This window comes from Schistocerca gregaria, unplaced genomic scaffold, assembly GCF_023897955.1.
Source record: "Schistocerca gregaria isolate iqSchGreg1 unplaced genomic scaffold, iqSchGreg1.2 ptg001059l, whole genome shotgun sequence".
Taxonomy (NCBI): Eukaryota; Metazoa; Arthropoda; class Insecta; order Orthoptera; family Acrididae; genus Schistocerca; species Schistocerca gregaria.
The window spans coordinates 125,001-132,500 of record NW_026062405.1 but is presented as its reverse complement, the minus strand read 5'-3'; the positions used below and the strand labels follow the sequence as shown (position 1 = coordinate 132,500).

Here is a 7,500-nt window from a genome sequence, read left to right as displayed (position 1 = left end):
GATTATCGCTTAACCTAACTGTGGCTGTACCAGATTATCGCTTAACCTAACTGTGGCTGTACCAGATTATCGCTTAACCTAACTGTGGCTGTACCAGATTATCGCTTAACCTAACTGTGGCTGTACCAGATTATCGCTTAACCTAACTGTGGCTGTACCAGATTATCGCTTAACCTAACTGTGGCTGTACCAGATTATCGCTTAACCTAACTGTGGATGTACCAGATTATCGCTTAACCTAACTGTGGCTGTACCAGATTATCGCTTAACCTAACTGTGGTTGTACCAGATTATCGCTTAACCTAACTGTGGTTGTACCAGATTATCCCTTAACCTAACTCAATTTGCCCCTTAACCTAACTCAATTTGCCCCTTAACCTAACTCAATTTGCCCCTTAACCTAACTCAATTTGCCCCTTAACCTAACTCAATTTGCCCCTTAACCTAACTCAATTTGCCCCTTAACCTAACTCAATTTGCCCCTTAACCTAACTCAATTTGCCCCTTAACCTAACTCAATTTGCCCCTTAACCTAACTCAATTTGCCCCTTAACCTAACTCAATTTGCCCCTTAACCTAACTCAATTTGCCCCTTAACCTAACTCAATTTGCCCCTTAACCTAACTCAATTTGCCCCTTAACCTAACTCAATTTGCCCCTTAACCTAACTCAATTTGCCCCTTAACCTAACTCAATTTGCCCCTTAACCTAACTCAAGTTGCCCCTTAACCTAACTCAAGTTGCCCCTTAACCTAACTCAAGTTGCCCCTTAACCTAACTCAAGTTGCCCCTTAACCTAACTCAAGTTGCCCCTTAACCTAACTCAAGTTGCCCCTTAACCTAACTCAAGTTGCCCCTTAACCTAACTCAAGTTGCCCCTTAACCTAACTCAAGTTGCCCCTTAACCTAACTCAAGTTGCCCCTTAACCTAACTCAAGTTGTCCCTTAACCTAACTCAAGTTGTCCCTTAACCTAACTCAAGTTGTCCCTTAACCTAACTCAAGTTGTCCCTTAACCTAACTCAAGTTGCCCCTTAACCTAACTCAAGTTGCCCCTTAACCTAACCCACGTTGTCCCTTAACCTAACCCACGTTGTCCCTTAACCTAACCCACGTTGTCCCTTAACCTAACCCACGTTGTCCCTTAACCTAACCCACGTTGTCCCTTAACCTAACCCACGTTGTCCCTTAACCTAACCCACGTTGTCCCTTAACCTAACCCACGTTGTCCCTTAACCTAACCCACGTTGTCCCTTAACCTAACCCACGTTGTCCCTTAACCTAACCCACGTTGTCCCTTAACCTAACCCACGTTGTCCCTTAACCTAACCCACGTTGTCCCTTAACCTAACCCACGTTGTCCCTTAACCTAACCCACGTTGTCCCTTAACCTAACCCACGTTGTCCCTTAACCTAACCCACGTTGTCCCTTAACCTAACCCACGTTGTCCCTTAACCTAACCCACGTTGTCCCTTAACCTAACCCACGTTGTCCCTTAACCTAACCCACGTTGTCCCTTAACCTAACCCACGTTGTCCCTTAACCTAACCCACGTTGTCCCTTAACCTAACCCACGTTGTCCCTTAACCTAACCCACGTTGTCCCTTAACCTAACCCACGTTGTCCCTTTGCCTAACATAGTTCACTGCTCGGAATCTCTGGTGTCGTTGTTATCCTCATGTAGATGTCTTGCGAGTGTTGCTTACTTTCCACATATTCCCGCTATCCACTGTCAATTGTACTGCAATAGGACTATATCGGCCCCCCCCCCCTCCCTCTGTCCCTCTCTTTGTGTCTCTGTCCTCTCAAGCTGGTCGGTCTGGCGTTTGAGTGTTAAATGAGCCTCGCAGCTGTTCAGTTGCATTCAGATGTCGACGCCCTCAGTGTACGTCGTGGTATGGTCTGTGTCCATTGTCCGCTGATGTCGTACGCGTAACCCACACGCTGTACCGATCATCGGTCGTTACGTACAGAGTGAAGTAGTGTGATACGTGTGACCGTACGCTGGCTGTGCCCAACGGTGTCGAATCTCAATTTCCATATGTTGTGCTCGATGCTACTTGTCTCGTCTCCCAATAACAGCTAGGTTGCACTGTGGTACGCCGTAGAGGCGTGTGGGAGGAACGTACGAACGCATTGTATGTCACCCTGGGTCGCTGGGTGTGGTGGTGCGGTGAGTCAGGTCAGGTCAGGTCAGGTCAGGTCAGCGTGAGCCGTCTGATGTAGTGACGCGTGTATTCCGACTTTGTCGTATTGCCTCACACAAAGTGCTACCCTGGTGGACCGCGTTCCATATCTGGGACATGCCGCAGATGCCGGTTGACAGTGGATCGCGGAAGGGACATCGCATACGTGCGCGGGCCACCTTCCACGTGTTCTCTTCTGCACATGTCGCAGTGTGTATGTGGTCTGATGTAGCGTGTCGTGACACATGACATCCTGGCATGCAAGAATTGTTGAATTCGCAAATGTAGGTGGACATCTACGTTTACTGCCCAAGATACGCAAATGAACTGGAAATCCGTTGTTGAGCGGTTGTTCACGCTGGAGGTGAATCTGTAATGGCGACGATCGGTACAGCTATTAACCGGTTGTTTCAGCGGTACCCGCCACATCCACACACGTGACTAGGCCCATGTGGGTATGAAGCGATACGCGGCGGTGGCTTGGTGGGACTGTTCCCGGCCGGTGAAGGGGGGCCGCCCGGCGTGTTGGCCGCGCGCTGCGTGGGCGCACGCGCAACAGCCGGCTGGTGGGGGGCGCCGAGTGGCAGGAGCGCCAGCAGACGGGCCCGGCAGGCGGCGCAGCTACGCTGCGGCGCACCCTGCACGCGGCGCCTGGCGGCCAAAGTTGGTTCAGCCGAGCCCGGTGCGAAGCGCGGTGGACATCTGCAGTGTGCTGGTCTGATTGAGGACTGTGTGCGTTGAGGATGCGCCGCCGCCTGGCACTCGGCGCCGCGACGCCGTCTGCTGCTCGGTCGCCCCAGCGGTTCTCGCAGGTGGTTTGTATCGCAGTTGTGCGGACGTGTTGGCGCGTGCGCTGTGCTGGGAGAGTTCGCTTCTGCACCCAAGTGGGGCTTTGCCCTTGTGTGGCGCTGGCGTTGGAGCTGCCGGTCACCATAGGTGGCGCGTGTTGTCTCCCGCCGGCAATGCCACGACAGCACGCTCCCGGGCCTCTGTCGGCAGCGGCAAGCTCAGTTGGGAGCAAGGGTGTTTGCACTAAAACCGTCTACTCGCCTAACTCCGGGTGATTGCGCCTCTCTCGAAACCGACCAAGTACCTAGGACGGCGCTGCGCGCCGCCGGGACCTGAGAGGGTTTCGAGGTGTATCGTGCAGGGGAGCTCGGCCTCCTCCTGTTTGCAGAATAATTGAGCGGACGCTTGCGTGTTCGCGCGGGCCCCCGGGACACACTCCCGGGCGGCCGGCTGCTCAGCTCTAGTTGACGCAGCTCCCTGGTTGATCCTGCCAGTAGTCATATGCTTGTCTCAAAGATTAAGCCATGCATGTCTCAGTACAAGCCGCATTAAGGTGAAACCGCGAATGGCTCATTAAATCAGTTATGGTTCCTTAGATCGTACCCACGTTACTTGGATAACTGTGGTAATTCTAGAGCTAATACATGCAAACAGAGTCCCGACCAGAGATGGAAGGGACGCTTTTATTAGATCAAAACCAATCGGATTGGCTTGTCTGGTCCGTTTGCCTTGGTGACTCTGAATAACTTTGGGCTGATCGCACGGTCCTCGTACCGGCGACGCATCTTTCAAATGTCTGCCTTATCAACTGTCGATGGTAGGTTCTGCGCCTACCATGGTTGTAACGGGTAACGGGGAATCAGGGTTCGATTCCGGAGAGGGAGCCTGAGAAACGGCTACCACATCCAAGGAAGGCAGCAGGCGCGCAAATTACCCACTCCCGGCACGGGGAGGTAGTGACGAAAAATAACGATACGGGACTCATCCGAGGCCCCGTAATCGGAATGAGTACACTTTAAATCCTTTAACGAGTATCTATTGGAGGGCAAGTCTGGTGCCAGCAGCCGCGGTAATTCCAGCTCCAATAGCGTATATTAAAGTTGTTGCGGTTAAAAAGCTCGTAGTTGGATTTGTGTCCCACGCTGTTGGTTCACCGCCCGTCGGTGTTTAACTGGCATGTATCGTGGGACGTCCTGCCGGTGGGGCGAGCCGAAGGGGTGCTTTCGCGTCCCGAGGCGGACCCCGTTTAAATCCTACCAGGGTGCTCTTTGTTGAGTGTCTCGGTGGGCCGGCACGTTTACTTTGAACAAATTAGAGTGCTTAAAGCAGGCAAGCCCGCCTGAATACTGTGTGCATGGAATAATGGAATAGGACCTCGGTTCTATTTTGTTGGTTTTCGGAACCCGAGGTAATGATTAATAGGGACAGGCGGGGGCATTCGTATTGCGACGTTAGAGGTGAAATTCTTGGATCGTCGCAAGACGAACAGAAGCGAAAGCATTTGCCAAGTATGTTTTCATTAATCAAGAACGAAAGTTAGAGGTTCGAAGGCGATCAGATACCGCCCTAGTTCTAACCATAAACGATGCCAGCCAGCGATCCGCCGCAGTTCCTCCGATGACTCGGCGGGCAGCCTCCGGGAAACCAAAGCTTTTGGGTTCCGGGGGAAGTATGGTTGCAAAGCTGAAACTTAAAGGAATTGACGGAAGGGCACCACCAGGAGTGGAGCCTGCGGCTTAATTTGACTCAACACGGGAAACCTCACCAGGCCCGGACACCGGAAGGATTGACAGATTGATAGCTCTTTCTTGATTCGGTGGGTGGTGGTGCATGGCCGTTCTTAGTTGGTGGAGCGATTTGTCTGGTTAATTCCGATAACGAACGAGACTCTAGCCTGCTAACTAGTCGCGTGACATCCTTCGTGCTGTCAGCGATTACTTTTCTTCTTAGAGGGACAGGCGGCTTCTAGCCGCACGAGATTGAGCAATAACAGGTCTGTGATGCCCTTAGATGTTCTGGGCCGCACGCGCGCTACACTGAAGGAATCAGCGTGTCTTCCTAGGCCGAAAGGTCGGGGTAACCCGCTGAACCTCCTTCGTGCTAGGGATTGGGGCTTGCAATTGTTCCCCATGAACGAGGAATTCCCAGTAAGCGCGAGTCATAAGCTCGCGTTGATTACGTCCCTGCCCTTTGTACACACCGCCCGTCGCTACTACCGATTGAATGATTTAGTGAGGTCTTCGGACTGGTACGCGGCATCGACTCTGTCGTTGCCGATGCTACCGGAAAGATGACCAAACTTGATCATTTAGAGGAAGTAAAAGTCGTAACAAGGTTTCCGTAGGTGAACCTGCGGAAGGATCATTACCGACTAGACTGCATGTCTTTCGATGTGCGTGTCGTGTCGCGCAACACGCTACCTGTACGGCAGTGGCCGTGCGCCGCGTGCGGAACCACGCGTGCCTCTCAAAACTAGCGGAAGTGTTGTTGTTGTGTGGTACGAGCGCTGAAGCTCTGGAGCGGCTGGCCTGCGGTACCTGGCGCCTGGCGCCGGTTTTGAATGACGTTCGCCCGAGTGCCTGTCCGCTCCGGTGTGGAGCCGTACGACGCCCATCGGCTGTGAGGCCGTTGGACACAAAAAAATAGTGGAACAGGGGCCGTCAGACGCCTCAGTCCCGCAAATGCTACTGTCTTGAAAGAGACAGTGGGAGACTGAAAAGGAAAAGATCACCCAGGACGGTGGATCACTCGGCTCGTGGGTCGATGAAGAACGCAGCAAATTGCGCGTCGACATGTGAACTGCAGGACACATGAACATCGACGTTTCGAACGCACATTGCGGTCCATGGATTCCGTTCCCGGGCCACGTCTGGCTGAGGGTCGGCTACGTATACTGAAGCGCGCGGCGTTTGTCCCGCTTCGGAGACGTGGGAGTGTCGTGGTCGCCTGTGTGGCCGGCCGCGTCTCCTTAAACGTGCGATGCGCGCCCGTCGCCTGGCGGTTCGCATACCGGTACTTTCTCGGTAGCGTGCACAGCCGGCTGGCGGTGTGGCGTGCGACACCTCGTACAACGACCTCAGAGCAGGCGAGACTACCCGCTGAATTTAAGCATATTACTAAGCGGAGGAAAAGAAACTAACAAGGATTCCCCCAGTAGCGGCGAGCGAACAGGGAAGAGTCCAGCACCGAACCCCGCAGGCTGCCGCCTGTCGTGGCATGTGGTGTTTGGGAGGGTCCACTACCCCGACGCCTCGCGCCGAGCCCAAGTCCAACTTGAATGAGGCCACGGCCCGTAGAGGGTGCCAGGCCCGTAGCGGCCGGTGCGAGCGTCGGCGGGACCTCTCCTTCGAGTCGGGTTGCTTGAGAGTGCAGCTCCAAGTGGGTGGTAAACTCCATCTGAGACTAAATATGACCACGAGACCGATAGCGAACAAGTACCGTGAGGGAAAGTTGAAAAGAACTTTGAAGAGAGAGTTCAAAAGTACGTGAAACCGTTCTGGGGTAAACGTGAGAAGTCCGAAAGGTCGAACGGGTGAGATTCACGCCCATCCGGCCACTGGCCCCCGCCCTCGGCAGATGGGGCCGGCCGCCCGCGCGGAGCAATCCGCGGCGGGGTCGTGTCCGGTTGCCTTTCCACTCGCCGCGGGGTGGGGCCGTTCCGGTGTGCGGTGGGCCGCACTTCTCCCCTAGTAGGACGTCGCGACCCGCTGGGTGCCGGCCTACGGCCCGGGTGCGCAGCCTGTCCTTCCGCGGGCCTCGGTTCGCGTCTGTTGGGCAGAGCCCCGGTGTCCTGGCTGGCTGCTCGGCGGTATATCTGGAGGAGTCGATTCGCCCCTTTGGGCGCTCGGGCTCCCGGCAAGCGCGCGCGGTTCTTCCCGGATGACGGACCTACCTGGCCCGGCCCCGGACCCGCGCCGCTGTTGGCTCGGGATGCTCTCGGGCGGAATAATCGCTCCCGTCAGCGGCGCTTCAGCTTTGGACAATTTCACGACCCGTCTTGAAACACGGACCAAGGAGTCTAACATGTGCGCGAGTCATTGGGCTGTACGAAACCTAAAGGCGTAATGAAAGTGAAGGTCTCGCCTTGCGCGGGCCGAGGGAGGATGGGGCTTCCCCGCCCTTCACGGGGCGGCGGCCTCCGCACTCCCGGGGCGTCTCGTCCTCATTGCGAGGTGAGGCGCACCTAGAGCGTACACGTTGGGACCCGAAAGATGGTGAACTATGCCTGGCCAGGACGAAGTCAGGGGAAACCCTGATGGAGGTCCGTAGCGATTCTGACGTGCAAATCGATCGTCGGAGCTGGGTATAGGGGCGAAAGACTAATCGAACCATCTAGTAGCTGGTTCCCTCCGAAGTTTCCCTCAGGATAGCTGGTGCTCGTACGAGTCTCATCCGGTAAAGCGAATGATTAGAGGCCTTGGGGCCGAAACGACCTCAACCTATTCTCAAACTTTAAATGGGTGAGATCTCCGGCTTGCTTGATATGCTGAAGCCGCGAGCAAACGACTCGGATCGGAGTGCCAAG

At 54.7% G+C, this 7,500-nt stretch overlaps 3 non-coding genes across 3 annotated transcripts in view; all 3 read left to right on the top strand.

The window, feature by feature from the left end:
* Positions 1 to 3,449: 3,449 nt before the first annotated feature.
* On the top strand, positions 3,450 to 5,342 carry LOC126327819 (small subunit ribosomal RNA). Its single transcript, XR_007561500.1, has one exon. It is a non-coding gene; the product is annotated as a small subunit ribosomal RNA (ribosomal RNA).
* Positions 5,343 to 5,703: 361 nt separating this feature from the next.
* LOC126327757 (5.8S ribosomal RNA) lies at positions 5,704 to 5,858 on the top strand. The gene has a single exon (XR_007561444.1). It is a non-coding gene; the product is annotated as a 5.8S ribosomal RNA (ribosomal RNA).
* Positions 5,859 to 6,046: 188 nt separating this feature from the next.
* LOC126327759 (large subunit ribosomal RNA) overlaps positions 6,047 to 7,500 on the top strand; it is a 4,222-nt gene continuing 2,768 nt past the window's right edge. Inside the window, exon 1 of the ribosomal RNA XR_007561446.1 lies at positions 6,047 to 7,500. This exon is cut by the window's right edge and continues 2,768 nt beyond it. This is a non-coding gene — a ribosomal RNA (large subunit ribosomal RNA).